Source organism: Mustela putorius, unplaced genomic scaffold (assembly GCF_011764305.1).
Source record: "Mustela putorius furo isolate JIRA1106 unplaced genomic scaffold, ASM1176430v1.1 tig00537295_pilon_pilon_pilon, whole genome shotgun sequence".
Taxonomy (NCBI): Eukaryota; Metazoa; Chordata; class Mammalia; order Carnivora; family Mustelidae; genus Mustela; species Mustela putorius.
Genome location: NW_025422433.1, coordinates 58,175 through 75,224, shown reverse-complemented (window position 1 = coordinate 75,224; position 17,050 = coordinate 58,175). Strand labels below are relative to the sequence as shown.

The following is a 17,050-nucleotide window of genomic DNA, read 5'->3' as shown; positions in this document are numbered from 1 at the left end:
TTTGACTTCCTCACTGTCACAGGGAGAAGTGAGACCTTCTTCCTGCCCGTAGACTCAGTAGCTCCATGAAGAGTAGGACCAGCGGCATCGCTGACGGGGAGAACGAGAGCAAAGGAAAAAAAAGTTAAACTTCCTTACAGCCCACAGTCCACTGACAAGTCCTTGGAACGGGCAGTGACCTTCCCCTGGGAGCTCAGCTGCCTCGACGTTAATACCCTGCTAAGAGCAGAGGGCGACCTTCGCTTAACATTATCCTGACCCTCAGGATCCTGTAAGTCTACTTTAGCATATAAAAATTCCTTCAGAAATTTCCTTTATCTCCAAACCTCCAGGATTTGATCTGGCAACCAGCCCCCCAGCATATGGCCCACCGATACACATCTGAAGGGTCTCATGACTCAGGTTCTATTGGACGGTAATAAATGACCCTTCCCAACAATAGCGAGTCTCCTCAAGGTCCTGGAAACCTTGCTTCCAAATTCCTTAGTGACTTACGCTCTCTTGGACCCCTCACAACTTGGAAGTCTATAAAGGGTACCCCTCCTGACCCCGGTGCGGCTCTCTCTGCCCACAGATCCTGCCCCCCTGCTTCAATAAACCACCCTCTTGCACCAAAAATGTCTCAAGAATTCTTTCTTGGCTGTTTGCTCTTGAGCCCTAACATTTTCACATCAGTCACCAAATTTGAAAAGCGCATTTGCCAATCTTAAAGTAAGGCTGTAAAAAAGAGTCAGGATGGACAGTTTAAAACTGTGTCGTCCAACACAACCATCACTAGCCACAGTGCTCGTTCAGATTAAAATTAAATAAAATTTGAAGTTCAGTTCCCTGATCACCAGCTGTGTTTCAAATGCCCAGCAGCACACGCAGCTAGTGGTTAACACGCGGGACAGCACACACAGGGGCCATTGTCGTCAACGCAAGAACTTACACTGGGCGGCACTGTTCAAGGGCCAGGAACCCCACTGGGGTGTACGTTTTCTGCTTTTGTCTGAGGTGAGCCTGAATTGCTAGGAGAACAGACTGGTCAGCTGAGCCCGGAATGGCTTGTCACTTCTTCCCGCAAGGCGGCTGGAGCTGGGCACACGCAGGCTGGCCACTCTGGAGCCGTGAGGGTGACCGCCAAGGTCGGGAGGGGTCAATCAGGTGGGAGGGCAGGCTCTGCGCTGGCCTGAGTGTCTCCCCAGGGGCAAGATACTTCCCTGGGCAGGGCTGGAAGTCGTCCAGTTGTCCTCCGGTGGTCAAAGCTGGATGGGAGACAGGTGGGGTGCAGGGCTGGGAGAGCAGAGGGCCAAGAGCTGGCCGACTGGGGGCACCTGGGGCGCTCAGTCAGTTAAACCTCTGCCTTTGTTTCAGGTCATGATCTCAGGGTCCTGGGATGGAGCTCTGCTTCGGGCTCCCTGCTCAGTGAGGAGCCTGCTTCCCCCTCTGCTTCTGCCTGCTGCTCCCCCAGCTTACATGTTCTCTCTCCCTCTGTTGAGTAAATTAATAAAATATTTAAAAAAAGAAGTTAGCCAATCAAAGCCACTTTGGAGAACTCACAGTGTTTCTGAAAACAAACACCAAAGAAACACCTTACTGGGCGCTTCCCTGTGGTGCCATCCTAACCGATTTGCTTGTATTGATTCATTTAATCCTACAACAGCGAAACCAATGTTAAACTATTTCCATTCTTATGTTACAGATGAGGAAACAGAAGCACGCGAATGAAGTCACGTGCCACAGGTCACACCACCACAGAGCGGCAGGGATGGAATTTGAGCAGGTTTTCCCTCCGCAGTCTGGCACCTGTGGGCACCTGTGGGGACCACACCAGTCCCGAGCCACACTCACCTTCGGGTCCTCCCCCGTCTCAGGTCTCTGGAAGGCGGGTGGCCCCTGGAGCCGGAGGAGCTGTCCCAGGGATGACGTGGTCTCCGCGCAAAGGCGAGGTGAACAAGAGGAGGGGGCCACCGGGTAAAAGAAGCCAGTGGCATCACCATTTACAGAATTCCGGGTGCTGGAGCGTCGGTTTTTGCAGGTGTGGAGAGGAGGGGGTGAGCGGATGGGGTGAAGCCGCCCTGTGTTGTTCAGAGCTGGGCATTTCCCTCAGTGCTCAAGTGTGGCTTTACCTGACCTTGTGCGGCCGGGGACGTGACCGCACAGGCCTTCCTGGGCTGTTCTTGTGTGCTCTTCTCTCCTCGGCCGCTTCGGTTTTCTCTGCACCTCTCCCCCACCACGTCGGATGGCAGCCCAGGCCCCCAGTCATGCCGGGGGACCGGGATGCTGTACCCAGCGACCGTGGGCTCCTGACCGGCTGTCCTTGTGCTGGTAGGAAGCACGTCGGGAGAGACAGCCCCTCGGGGGCTTACCCGTCAGAGCGCCGTGTGAGCCCTCCGGACTCGGCGTCCGGCTCTCATCTCCCACCAAGGAGACACACACCCTGTTCCGCTTCTTGTGGCCACTTAACAAGGTGTCTTTCCACAGTAACACATGATGTAGCTCCCTTGCACTTGCAAAAAATTAATTTTTGTGGTTATTCATATGCTTTGTTTCAAAATCCAAAAGGCATAAAATAATGTCCCTTGAAAACCTCCCTCCAGCCGTCCAGCGCCTTCTTTCTCTGAATCTTTCCACGTATTGGCCACTAGAGGAGGCTCCAGGAGAAATCATTCCCCTCACCTTGCAGTTTTTAAAACACAAATGGTAATAATTTTTCTTTTTAAAGTAAGCCCCACACCCAACATGTGGCTTGAACTCACAACCCCAGATCAACAGCACCTGCTTGACCCACTGAGGCAGCCAGGTGCCCCATAAATGGCAATAATTCCTCTTAGAGACCATTCCGTATTAGTACCTAATGAACATACTCATTAATTATTTTATACAGCGACACAGTATTTTATTACATGAATGTATTAAACTTAACTGGTTTCCAAGAACATTTAGGTTGTTTCCATTTTTTAAGTGTCTGTTTTACCAGCTTAAATGAAAATGTGTTTAATTAATTTAAATAAATACATATTTCAAAGAAATCCTATGTGTTAAGCTTTGTATTAGGCTTTGATAATTAAAGTTTCAGGAACACAGGTTCTTGCCTTCATGTAAATTATATTCCAATTACATTGCAGCTATATACTTTAAAAAAAAAAAGATTTTATCTATTTGAGAGGGAGAAAGAGCAGAAGTGGTGTGGGGGCAGGAGTGGAGGGAGAGAGAGAAGCAGACACCACCCCCCCCATCCTGCTGAGCAGGGAGTGGGTGGGAGGCCCTCCTACCTGATGGGGGGCTTGATACCAGCACCCTGAGATCATGACCTGAGCCGGAAGAGAGAGATTCTAGTTATGTGTCGCCTAAGGGCAGAAGTCACAGAGTGTCAGACCACCATTTTCAACCTTTTGCTCTTCCATATAATTTGCTAATGAGTATTGGTCTGCTCGGGTCAGTTATACACTGTGAGGCACCTGGTACTAGGTAAAACTCTTGAGGCCCCTTGTCCAAACAGCATGAAAGAAGCCTTTCCTTTCTTGTGTGGGTTCACTCGTGCTCTGTCTTGGTGTCACGTTCTCGTTTTTGCTATTTAATGTCACATTCCTTCAGGACACTGATACTTGCCCCGGGCTTGTCTAGACAGGGGTGCATGCCTGACCCTTCCTTTCCCTCTGCCCTGACCCCTCCTGGGAAAACACAGTGCGGAGTGGGGCGGCCTCTCCTGGGGACAGTGGGAGGCAGCTGAAAACCAGTCCCGCAGATGGGGGAAGCGTGACCAGGGAAACCAAGCTTGAGACTGGGCTCCAAGGCCCTGGGGCAGTCTCTCCAGACCTCACTTACAAAGCACACACTGGAAGGTGAGGTGGCTGAGAATTTCAAGGTGAGGACACAGCATGAGAAGCCCGACACCCCAGCACCACAGTGCCTGGCTCCTCCTCGTGTAAGCAGAGGGCGGTGTCTGTCCTGGCCAAGTGCCCAGGAGGTTCACTGCCTTCCACGTGAGGGGAGTAGCTAGTCCCAGGAGCGTGTGCATTTGTCATGTTACTAAGTCCCGATGAATCGCGGTGCACCAAGGTGTACCCTTTGTTGCAGTGCCGAGAACCAGGGGCATGGCTCCCCGTGAGCTGTGATCCCGCACAGCGAACACTCCGGGCTATGTTCACGGCCCCCCCACCCTGACTCTTCGTCTGGGACAGCCTCTCGCGGCGTAACTATCAAGAGGAATTTGACTTTTCCACTTTCCACTTTCGTGGCTCTATTTCTGTAGCATGTGTGTTCAAGTTGGTCTGGACAGTCCCGGAGGCCCCGTGACTGGGGGCTGTGCAGGGTCTGATTTCCGTCCATTTGACCAGGTGTTCCATAGGTGGGCCGGCCCGAATCAACCCGTCGCAGGTGACCAGCTGGGAGCATGCGTGTCGCGGTGGTCAGGGGCCTCTGTGCACACTGCTGGGTTTACCGAAGGGACACCCACAGGGCAGAAGAGGGGCAACAGTGTTCCGCCGAAGGTTTACATCGTACCTATCAGCATTTCTCCCAGTTTCGGGTCTTCCCCGGTCCTATTCCGAAATTCAACTGTATTTTCCTCTTTTACAAAGAAAAGCATCCACCTCGTCCTAAGGTGAGTCAGGCACGTCGGCGCAAGGGGTTGCTCCGCGGGAGCGGCAGCGAGCGGTTCTGTGGGCCCTGGTGGGGGAGAGCGGTCGGGTGCAGGCCCTGGGAGGCCGTGCAGACCCCCGCACCCCGGGCCTCCCGTCCCTCCGGTTGCGGGACCGTCAGGCCGAGCCCCTCAGGACGCTAGGCCAGGTAACCCTATTCCCAGCTGTACGAGCCTGCAGGAATAGAATTCGTCTCCCCGTCTTTCTCCCCCGGGCCAGTTCGCCTCCTTTTCGCCTTCGCTGCTCGCGCACTAGCCGGCAGGATCCACAGGTGGAGGCCCCAGCGCGCCCCGGTTCGCCCGGCAACAGTGACGTCATCACCCCGCCCCCGAGAATTGGCTGCGGGAGCCTCCGGGGGCGGAGAAGAGGCGGCAGCATCCGCACCCACTGTTTGCCCGGCAACAGTGACGTCATGACTGCGCCGCCGGGAATTGGCTGTCCGAGCCTCCGGGGGCGGAGAAGAGGCGGCAGCATCCGCACCCACTGTTTGCCCGGCAACAGTGACGTCATGACTGCGCCGCCGAGAATTGGCTGCCCGAGCCTCCGGGGGCGGAGAAGAGGCGGCAGCATCCGCACCCACTGTTTGCCCGGCAACAGTGACGTCATGACTGCGCCGCCGAGAATTGGCTGCCGGAGCCTCCGGGGGCGGAGAAGAGGCGGCAGCATCCGTACCCACTGTTTGCCCGGCAACAGTGATGTCATGACTGCGCCTCCTAGAATTGGCTGCCCGAGCCTCCGGGGGCGGAGAAGAGGCGGTAGCATCCGCACCCACTGTTTGCCCGGCAACAGTGATGTCATGACTGCGCCTCCTAGAATTGGCTGCCCGAGCCTCCGGGGGCGGAGAAGAGGCGGTAGCATCCGCGCCACTGTTTGCCCGGCAACAGTGACGTCATGACTGCGCCGCCGGGAATTGGCTGCGGGAGCCTCCGGGGGCGGAGAAGAAGCGGCAGCATCCGCAGGCGGAGGCCCGAGCGCGCCCGGGGTTTGCCAGGCAACAGTAACATCACGTCCCCCAGCTGAGAACCGGCTGCCGAGCCTCCTCGGGCGGAGGAGAAGCGGCGCATCCGCAGGTGAGAGCCGCGCTGGTCCGGTCCGGGTCGGCACCCCCTCCCGGGCTCCCCGCCGCGGCTCGGCCAGGACGCCGCGCACCCACTGGGCAGCACCCCTACCCCGGCCCGCCGGTGTCCACGGGACTGCCCGACGCGGCGGAACGTTTTGGATCCGGGCAGCGGTCCTCCTGCCTGTCCTGTCCTGTCGCCGCCTGGCAGTTACAGCCTTTCCCGGCAGACAACACTGCGTGGGGGTCCGTCGTCCTCTTGCCGCTCTGGCCGGGAGTCCCGGTCCGGCACCTGGACGACCCTGCGTCCACACCCGGACGGGGCACAGAAGCTTGCACCTGAGTGTCCGATGCAAATTCCAGCCTCGGTTTCTCTAACTGTGGCCTGGGGTCTGTCTCCCCACCCCCACCCCGAGGGCTTGACGTGCGCAGTAACGGAGACCCGGGGCACGTGGTGCTCGCCGTGCCCGTCCTGCCTCTGCACCCTTTGGGACCATCCCAGCGGCCGCTGTGCACAAAAAGTGGGGCCTGGGGGCAGGACTTTGTCTCCCAGGCGGGTAGTAATAGAGGAAGTGTGCTGGAGAAGCGAGGGGCGGAGGGCACCCCAGCTTCCGTGCTCTCCCTGTCGGGCTGTGGGCAGCTTCCTGCAGTCTAGCCCCAGAGGTCAGTACTTCCACCTGAACTTGATCTAGATCACGCCAATCTGCTGACTCGGACATCAGTGGTTCTGAACTCTGGATCAAGGGTCTGTGTGCTGATGAGGCCCTTCAGGGTCCAGGCTGGCCTGGGGTGGGGGGTGGCTGTCTTGAATGGACAGGGAGTGGCTTTGCTGCTTTTCAGGACCAGACACAAAGGTAGATCACTGGGGCCCTGTCCCCTCCCTCCCCTCGCTGCTCCCTTCTCTCCCTGTTACTAGCTGGACTCATAGGTCCAGGAAAAGTGTTCATCCTGTGCACCATCCACCCTCCTGCTCCCCTAAGGAGACAGGTCTCTGCCTCTAGGCCAAGGTGTACATGGGGACAGTGAACAAGCCTGGGGACCACTTGATGAAGTCCCAGAACCTAAGTCAGGTTCGGTGGGGTGAGGAGGTTCGGAGCCGACGACTAAAGAAAGAATTCTTAAGACACTCAGGGATCCTTTGAGTGCAAATTAGGAAGCTGAAGTCCACATTTTAAAACCTGAACCAAGCCAGGGGCACCTCTGACTCTTCCATTTCGGTTCAGGTCCTGGTCTCAGGGTCCTGAAGTCAGCCCCGTGTTGGGCTCTGCCCTGAGTGGGGCTTTGTCCCCAGATTCTCTCTCTCCCTTTCTCCGTCTGCTCCTCCCCACCCCTTCTCTCTCAAATAAATGAGTCCATCTTTAAAAAAGGTGAGGACAAAGGGTTGTAAATATAAAGAAGACTGTCAAAAAAAAAAGGCCACTTAAAATTAAAACTTGAGCCAAACATCATCAATTTGTTAGAACTAAAAGAAATTTGAGTCCTTTCGTTGAACCTTCTTTTGAACATAGTAATAACTTTATTTTCAAAGAAATGTGGAATGTTTAGTTTCTAAACCTGAAAAATGTTTATTTTTGTGTATTTGTTTTCCTTCTTCCCTATTAAAAATGTAAATTCAGTTAATACCTTTTGACAGCCATTCTGACCGACCAGGGGCTTGGTTCCCATTTGCGGTTGATTCTCAGCAGCAGGGGAAATGGTCTTACTAAGTTACCCCATGAAGAAGGCAAACGTACTTACGGTTTTACCCCAGAAAAACTACTGTGGGTGTCTGTGTGTTGGGGGGGGCAACTATGTTAATATGTTTGTAAGATTTTTTTTTTTAAAGATTTATTTATTTATTTATTTGACAGACAGAGATCACAAGTAGGCAGAGAGGCAGGCAGAGGGAGAGGGGGAAGCAGGCTCCCCGCTCAGCAGGGAGCAGATGTGGGGCTCGATCCCAGGACCCTGGGACCATGACCTGAGCCGAAAGCAGAGGCTTTAACCCACTGAGCCACCCAGGTGGGTGTAAGATTTTTAATGTGCTTCTTGAAGCTGTTGATTCAGTTACTGACTTGCTGGCACCCCACAAGCCTAAGCAGCTCAGTTAGCCCGCTGCTGTCATGCCTTCTGATGAGGGAGCAGGAGGCTGGCTGAGGACAGAGCAAAAGCTGGCACCTTGCACCCCCTCTTCACCCGCTCCCCTCAGTAATAAGTGTTACAGTCCTCAGGCACCCCTGACCGCCGTAAATGAGAAACAAAGAGTTAACTTGCAGAGATCACAATCCTGCCAGACGGGAGTCTCCAACTATCTTGATGTTAATAGCTTGCTAAAAGACAATGGTGGGCTCCCGGCACCTTGGAGGCCCTCTTCAGCATATGAAAGCTCGGTTGAAACCTCCCATCCCTCCCCTTCCCCCAACCGCAGGGTACGGAACCTGCCATCCCTCACAACCGGGGGCGGCAGCTCTTCCTGCCCACGGGTCCTGTCCACGTGCTTTAGTAAACCACCATTTTGCACCAAAGAGGTCTCAAGAATTCTTTCTTGGTCATCGGCTCCGGACCTCAGCCCACCGAACCCCACCTGGGTTCTAGAACTTCATCACCTCCACCGGGATCCGGCTTCTTAAGAAGCCAGGAAGAGCTGACGGGGACTGGTGAGTGTGGAATTGAATGCGGACGTGTGTGTCTGGGGGGTGGGTAGGGGTGAGGTGGACGCAATAGCTTTGGGTTGCTATGGTTCTACTTTTTAAAAAATGGTCTTTTTTTTTTTTTTAAGTTAGGAAACAAACCAGCAGGACCGGCTTCTGGGGGGAAATGCTCGATTTTGGACGGGACCGCAGGCTTGCCTGGTCACCGGCGCCATCTACTGGTCACACTGACGTACTGCTCCGACGATGGACCGTGGCCGGCGCTGGGTCCCCCGACCTGCCTGAAGATCAGCCGTAGGGGCGCAGGTGAGAGCGCGCAGAGGCCGTCCGTGAGGTTTGCCCACGGCTTACACTTACTGGCCTGTTGACCCACCGATGAAGTCTTGTTCGAGGACCCTCTGCTGTGTAGCATCTGAATCAAGTGCCAGTCGGGGGAGGAAATACTGTTTTGCCCTCATGTGGTTTTTAACGTCCTCAAAACAGCTTTCCATGGTTGTCCCTGTCCCTTACAGTAATGTGCCATCAATAAGTGGATCCCATACTAGTACTAGGAGGAGGATACTGAGGCCAGCGGAGCTGAGAGGAGCCCAAGGTGGGCCAGACCCAGCCGCCCAGGCTGCAGGTGCAGACGCGCCCTCTGCCAGGCATGCGAGCTGGGCGGGGCAGAGGGGCGCAGGCTTGCTTTATTCCTGGTGTTTCGTCGGGAACCATGACCTAGTGGTTCCCTGGCCTTCCTCTAGCATTTCTATACCTTTTGTTGTGGTTTCTATACCTTCTTATTTCTTGCCCCAGCTTGAACTCTGTTTGGAGATGTGATTTTTAGCAACAAAGCTAAATTTATGCACAATTCATTTCTGTTATTGATTGAACATATATTTTTTCAAATTTTTATAAAGATTTTATTTATTTATTTGACAGACAGAGAGGCAGGCAGAGAGAGAAGAGGAAGCAGGCTCCCCGCCGAGCAGAGAGCCCAATGCGGGGCTCGATCTCAGGACCCTGGGATCATGACCTGAACCGAAGGCAGAGGCTTAACCCACTGAGCCACCCAGGTACCCCAATTGAACATATTTTAAAGATTTTATTTATTTGAGAGAGAGACTGCGCGAGCACATGAATGAGCACAAGCAGTGCGGAGGGGCAGAGGGAGAAGCAGACTCCACACATGGGAAATGAGGTATGTATAAGGTTATTCAAACAGATTAAAAAAAAAAATTATTATTTATTTATTTATTTGACAGAGAGAGAGAGAGAGAGAAGCACAAGTAGGCAGAGAGGCAGGCAGAGGTGTGTGGGGGGGGAAGCAGGCTTCCTGCTGAGCAGAGAGCCTGATGCAGGGCTCGATCCCAGGACCCTGAGATCATGACCTGAGCCGAAGGAAGAGGCTTTACCCACTGAGCCACCCAGGCGCTCCTCAAACAGATTTTTTTAAAAAATTATTTATTCATTTGTCAGAGAGAGAAAGCACAAGCAGGGAGAGCCGGCGAGCAAGAAGCAGACTCCCCGCTGAGCCGGGAGCCTGAGGTAGGACTCATCCCAGACCCTGAGATCATGATCTGAGCTGAAGGCATACACTCAACCAACTGAGCTGCCCAGGTGCCCCTGAAATGATTCAATGCAGTGTGTTTGTAACTGCAGATTACAAACGTCTTAGGGTCTATTGAACGAGGACTGATTAGGTAAACTATGAGACCCCCCACGCAGTGGAGACTGTATTTAAGTCATCCCTGTCCCCCACATGGGGCTCGAATTCATGACCCTGAGACCAAGGGTCACTAGTTCCTCCAACCGAGCCAGCGAGGGGCCCCTGGGCCATCTCTTCTGGGTCCACTGTGAAGTGTCTGAGCTGAGACGTGCCCAGGGTGAAGTTAGGGGCCTGCCGGCAGCTGCCTGTTTCTGAGAACCTCCGTGGGCCAGCGACTCTCACATGCTGACTGGTCGGTCAGTCCCTATGACCCCAGCAGGAGGGACACAGTATCGTCCCCACTCTAAGAATGAGGAAGGCGAGGGTTACAGAAGGGCCAAGCAGTGTTGTGCGAATCTCGGAGAGGTGGCTTCTGGGGAACTTGCTGGCCAGTTTGGACCTGGGTGCAGGAGCCGTGCCCAGACAGAAAAGATCTGAGAGTCCGGGCGTAGCACTCGGAGAGGAGGCTCACGGCCTCCATGAGCTTCTGCTTCCCACACTGGGGCGTTCCAAGTGGCACCCGGCAGAGGATGGGGCGAAGTGTGCATCCTGGGCTGGGAAATTGGGAAAACCCCAGGATACTCTTTGTAAGTCGACCACACATTTAGTGAGTGCCTGCTCCCTTCGTCCCCTGACACAAAGACCCTTCCTGTCTCGGAGGCCGGGATCATCGTTTGTCTTCCGTCTACTTCTCTCCCAGAATAAAATTTTAAGCACTAGCAGTTGTCAGTGTCTCAGGCTCACCGAGCACTCTAGCTTGTCTGAGCCTCATACCCACGTCCCGGAGCGAGTGAGCGACAGGGCATCTCGGGAAGGCCTAGGGGATGGCACACACACAGCAGACCAGCAAGGGGTCCTCAGGCTTGGAAACTGTTGAGATGACCCGCACTGTGCAGTGAAAACTGATTCTTTTTTTTTTTTTTAATTTTTTTTAAAGATTTTATTTATTTGTCAGAGAGAGAGAGGGAGAGAGAGTGAGCACAGGCAGACAGAATGGCAGGCAGCGGCAGAGGGAGAAGCAGGCTCCCTGCTGAGCAAGGAGCCCGAGGTGGGACTCGATCCCAGGACGCTGGGATCATAACCTGAGCCGAAGGCAGCTGCTTAACCAACTGAGCCACCCAGGCGTCCCTGAAAACGGATTCTTTTTTTTTTTTTTTTAAAGATTTTATTTATTTATTTATTTGACAGACAGAGACCCAAGTAGGCAGAGGCAGGCAGAGAGAGAGGAGGAAGCAGGCTCCCTGCTGAGCAGAGAGCCCGATGCGGGGCTCGATCCCAGGACCCTGGGATCATGACCCGAGCCAAAAGTAGAGGCTTTAACCCACTGAGCCACCCAGGCGTCCCTGAAAACTGATTCTTGAGTCAGAAGATGTTTTCGTTGCTTGGTCTCTCACGACGCTTCCGACCAGGTGGCAGGCCCTGTGCGGTGGCTCTGGGGAGGACACGAGAACCCCGCTCAGGGTCCCTGCTCCCACGGAGCTTAAGGCCCAGTCAGGAGGGCAGGTATTACATACATGGTTCTAGAATTGAAAGGCAATGACCGCGGAGGTGAGAGCTTTGGAGGGTGAAGGCTGTGCTGGGAGAGCCCGGGGCTGGGGTGGGGTGGGGTCTGTCGGGAGGGGAGAGGGGAGAAGAGGCAGGGGCGTTCCGGGCTGCCCGCTCCCACAGTGTGTGGGCAAGGCGCAGGGACGCCGTCTGCCGGGGTGGCTGGAGCACCAGGAGCAGGAGAGAGGAGCAGAGGCCAGGGCTGCAGGCACCGGCCACCGGCGGTGTGACCTTGGGGGTGTCCTTCCGCCTTTCTGAGCTGCAGCTTCCTCTTCCGAAAACGCGTCACAGTGCTAGCAGACCCGGGGAGGCTGGGAAGGTTAAGACGGATGATGTGAGTGGCTCATAACTCACGCACTGGGAAGGTGTCTTGGGCCCGACGGAGGGTTACAGAGGCCGAAAGCATCCGGAGGTGTGTATGCGTCATGCTGGCTTCCCGAGTTTCAGAGGGACGGGGAAGGAGGAGTTAAAACCTGCAGGTGTTGGTTTGCTCTAGATCGCTAGATCGAGACCTGCTCGCGCCTGTCCCAGGCTTTCCTCTCTGCTCAGATTAGGATTGTCCATTTGGGTCCCTGGACAGGCCCTGTCCAGGGACCCACCCACGGCAATAGGGTCACAGGTTTCCATACAGGCCATCACGAGGGATCCTGGCTGGTGTTTTTATGGCTTTTCCATGAGTAGAATCTCTAGTCTGTTGCCTCAGATTTGTTCACTTGACTCCCAAAACCTCCTTTGTAAATCTTTGCTCGTGTTTGTACACTCAGTTCCACATACCCTATTCTGTAATTCCAAAACCCACAGTGCTCTGAAAATCAAAAACGTTGTTTCGGACTCGTGTGGTGGCAAGACCAGATGTGAAGGTATTCATGGTCTTTGCTAACTGCAAATATTGATAATGTCAATAATCATGTATTTCAGGGCGCCTGGGCGACAGTCAGGTGAGTGACTGACTCTTGGTTTTGGCTCCTGTCTCAAGCTCAGGGTCCTGAGGTTGAGCCCCATGAGGGGCTCCAGACTCAGGGAAGGATCTGCTTGAGGTTGTCTCCCCCCCTCTCCCCCTCTCTCTGCCCCCTTCCACTCATGCTCTCTCTCAAATGAATGAATAAGCTTTAAAAAAAAAATCCTGTATTTTATCGCAGAAATGTGACTCTGTCCTTACAGATGTCATACCTGTACACACACGTCAGAGTGGAGTTCTCAGCATTCTGTGGTTTCTATTAGAAAAATGTGGTGATGTGTCTTTTTTCTCTGAGGATTTGGCGAGCACGCTGGTGTGGTCTGAATAAGTGAAAAATCATGATCAGTTTTTTCTTTTTTTTTAAAGAAAGATTGTTTTTATTTGGCAGAGAGAGAGAACGCACGTGCACAAAAGCCAGGAGTGGGGCAGAGGGACAGGGGGAAGCAGGCTTCTCGCCGAGCAGGGAGCCCGATGCAGGACTCGATCCCAGGACCCTGGGATCACGACCTGAGCCGAAGGTCAGCGCCTTACTGACTGAGGCCCCAGGTGCCCTCACTGTCACTCCTTGAACTGGACATAGGGAGAGAGAAATCTGTTGCAGCCAAATGCACAAGCACAGACCTTGCGAACACGACCTCCAAGTGCACACATGCCTGATGGCCCGTAGGGTCTGTGGACTGGCACCACTGTTCATACCTGCTCGAGACTTCGTTATGGGTATTTAACTAAACATAAGATGCGTTGGTTTTGAAATCTTAAAAATCCGATCCTCCTGTAGTTCCAGGAATAGAAACATTCACTACATTTGTCTGTGAGAACTGACCCCTTTCTCACTCTGTTGCCCTGGCTTCCCTGCTCTTCAGGAGGGACGGACAAGCTCTTTTCCTTTCTGTTGTGTCGGTCAGCCTAGCATTTCGGGACAGTGTTTGCTTCCTTACCACAGACGACCTCCCTTATAGAGAAGTCAGTCACAGAAGCGCCGACTCTGAAATCTGGCGATGGAGACGGTGCTGACCCTGACCCCCAGCATCGGGTGGGAGGGCCGGAACTGCCCCAAGGCTCCTGCATCTCCCTGAGGTTTCTGATCGCACGGTGGGTTTCCCTGTGCGTGCCAGGGAAGGTACGCTAGGGGTGACAGTCACTCTGCCGGCTCCTCTTCCCAGCACAAAGCCAAGCCCCAAGGCGGGCCCAGTTGAGAGCGCACAACAGGACTAGAGCTGGGCACGGGGAGCAGTTGTGAGCATTTGCTGAAGAACGGTTTCCCTTACCCCCGGACCCCTCCTGGCAGTGCGGCAGCAAGGGTTCCAGCCCTCCGGAGGCCAAGTTGAGACGTGGCTTGTGATGAACTCCATGTCTGAAGTTGAAGCGTTTGTCCCGTAGAGTTTTCTCCACTGCACGAGCTGTGTAGGACAGAAGACAGTCCTTGAAGATGCGACTCTCACCTGAATACGCCCCCCACCACAGACCACTCCCCACTAATTTGGATGGGAAGCCCCGGGATGCTCCTTGAGCTCTGACAATGCCTCAGGGTTGGGTCAGGGAAGGTCCTTCAGATTCAATCTCGGAATACAGGGGAAGAATTTGGAAACGGACTAAGAGGCTTGAGTTCAAATATTGGCTCAGTCAGTTTCATAGCTGGGTGACCTCTAATTTATACTTAGTTTCCCCAGATCACAGCTCACCGGTCTCCAAACTAAGGACCTCCTATCTACTTTGCTTGGCTGGGTAAGAATGATGTGAGCTGCCCTTTGAAAGCACCCAGCACCCAGCACCCAGCACAGCATCCTTAGTTCAGCTACCTTGGTTCATGTTACCAGGGCACGTGGGGAGTTAAAGTTCTGGGCTCTCCTCTCTACATGTTCGGCAGAAGACAGGAAAGGCAGAAGAAGGTTGGGAGATAAAAGGAACAGGAAGACGGGTCCTGTTCTCAGGGAACCCGAGCAGGAATGCTACCATCTCTGAAACGGATCCCAAACTGTAAAAGGTTGTGTCACCAAAGGCACAAGGACTAGGGGGTGGCATGGAGCGGGGCCTTCCCAGAGGAGAGCGTTTGCTGCTCGGTGTGGAAGGCGAAGGAGTGGACTGGCCCTGGGAGTGCGGGGTTGGGGTACTGATGAGGAAGACATCAGCGAGTCCCGAGGGACGAGGGCCCGGGTCTGGGAACGGACACTGGAGGAGGGAACCGTGTCAGAGGAGGAAATGGCAGCTGTCGAGCAGCTTCAGACTGCTTAGGACAGTTAAAAAGAAAAGGTAAATGATTAGAAAGCTAACACTTGTAAAACATCTGAGCAAACGCCGACTACCACCACCACCAGGAAGGAGGCCGGTAATTCACGGCCTGCGGGGCGATTACTGTTACTGTGACGCGTTGTCTCCCAGCTTTAAAACCTATATATACCACAGTTGTACGCATTTTGTATTCTGCTTTTCCCTCCGCCAACTGTCGTATTTTCCCCTGGTCATGTCATTAGCTCCTCTCTTAACGCGTGTTTTCGTATCTCTTCCTTTGAGTGGATACGTTCCAATGTATGAAACCAATACTCTGTGATTTGGACAGGACGGTGGTTTCCTTTTCTGCTTTAGCACTGCAGCACGGCCAGAAATACCACCAGAATGATACTCCATTTCACAGAACCACAGAGTCCTCTGCTGGGGGCATTGGATCCTTCCACCCCTCACTTCAGCATGGCCAAGCAGCCAGGACTTGGGGGAGGCCAGAGACGAGTGGCCAGAATGAAGATGAGACGGGACCTCGAGAACTCATTTGCAGGCTCATGAGAGGGCGTCTGTACGGAGCCTCCATACAGAAAGGCCATGCTGGGTCTGGGAAGGGCGTCCTCTGGGCCAGCAGCCAGGACCACACAGTAGCCCAGAGAGATGGTGTTCTCCAGGCCAGACAGATGAACGAGCCCCAGACTGGGCGCAGGCAGGAAACAGCTTCTTTTCAGAGCAGTCTGGGAAATCTCTCACCCTGGTGCTGAGAACTTTATTTTCCTTGGCACACACATCTTTTGGTCCTGCCTAGAGGACAGCCGGCCACTCCGAGGAGGGTGGCTGTTGCTTTGAGTGGTTAGAAATCCTGCCCTAGTCTCTTCTGCCCATTTTCTAGCTCAGTGGGTCTCAACCACTCCCTCGGGAATGTTTTTAAAAAGCTGTGAGCTCTTGTGTAATTACAGAGATGAGGGGAGCCAGTGTTGCCATTGAGGAGAAGAAATTCTTCTGAGCATAGCCTGCACAGTGAATCGTCCCCCATCCAGAATCTCAAGTGTCCCCTAGGGCCTTCATGTAGGTGAAAACCTGTGTTTAATTATCTGAGCCTAGAAATTAATACTGTTTGAAAGATGGTATTAATATACAATGAACTTTCTAGGAATGCAATTACAGTTCGGTGTAAATTTAGGGAAGAATGACTTGGCTACCAAGAGTTGTTCAACATTTTGTGACATCACCTAGCGGACGGCAGCGCGCCGCAGGTGCTGGGCACAGGTGCCCAGCACCTGCAGAGTTGCACACCTGTGAGTCTGCCTCCTTCCTGATTACGATCTCCAGCGTAGTCAGGGCTCAACACCCACAGGGTAGAATGAGGCTCAGGTTATTGTAGTACAAATTTTTGCTTTCCATTGCCCCCTTATGGCACAGGTAGGGAATCCTGTTGACCTTTAGTAGTTCCGTGCGTAGCTAGGTTGTATCATTTATGAATTTCAATTCAGCCTACAAAGGATTCACTGGGAAGGCTGAAGGCCGAGACCCTCACTCCCATCAGCCTCACGCTATCCGCCCTTCCCCACATCTTTGGCGACCAGCCCGAGGTGAGCTCCCCCCGCCCCCAAGGAGTCCCCTGTCGCCCTGGCAGCCCAGACGCACTCCATGAACACACACACACACACACACACACACACACACGCCCTTCCCTCCCATGAACACACACGCCCGCACGGCCTCGCCACCGCACAAAGGCCAGGAGCCCGCGGGAGCTGTCCAGAGGCCTGCACGTCCCGCAGGCTCCGGGCTCCGGCCCCCCACTACCCAGAAACCCTGACAGGCCCGGCCGGAGTGGAGAAAGACCCGGTCGGCTGCAGCCCGCCGCAGGCTCCTTTGTCTCCCTGCGCCCTTCTACTACGTCCATTTCTCTGCCCACGCTCCCCTCCGCGGCTCCCGCCCGCGGTCCTCCCCCGAGCTGCCGGCCCAGGGCAGCTAGGCAGAGCGGCTGGGCCGCGGGAGGCGCTCGAGGCGCCCGGCCTTCACCCGCCTCCTCCGCCCTTCGCGGTCTGACCTCAGCTTCTCTCCCTCCCACCTGCCTCGCTCCCCTCGTGGCCCCGGCCCCCGCCTCCCTGCTCTCACCCCGGTCCGCAGCGGCCTCCCCGTGCAGCCGTCCTTCTCCACCTGCAGCCCCGCGTCCCGGCCCCGCGCCCGCTCCTCCGCCTTCGGCTCGGGCCCCTCGCCCCCACCCGGCTCCGGTGCGCGCCCCAGCCTGCCCCCCTGCCCGCCGCCGCCAACCCCCACCCCCCCGCCGCCGTGGGCGGTCCAGGGCGGGGCCGGGATCGGGGCGGC

The 17,050-nt window shown here is 54.7% G+C and overlaps 1 long non-coding RNA gene across 1 annotated transcript; it reads left to right on the top strand.

Annotated features, from left to right (window-relative positions):
- The first annotated feature begins 5,562 nt into the window (after positions 1–5,562).
- LOC101686300 lies at positions 5,563–9,287 on the top strand. Its single transcript, XR_201428.3, has 3 exons — positions 5,563–5,695; positions 8,441–8,618; positions 9,231–9,287. It is a non-coding gene; the product is annotated as an uncharacterized LOC101686300 (long non-coding RNA).
- The last annotated feature ends 7,763 nt before the right edge of the window (positions 9,288–17,050 follow it).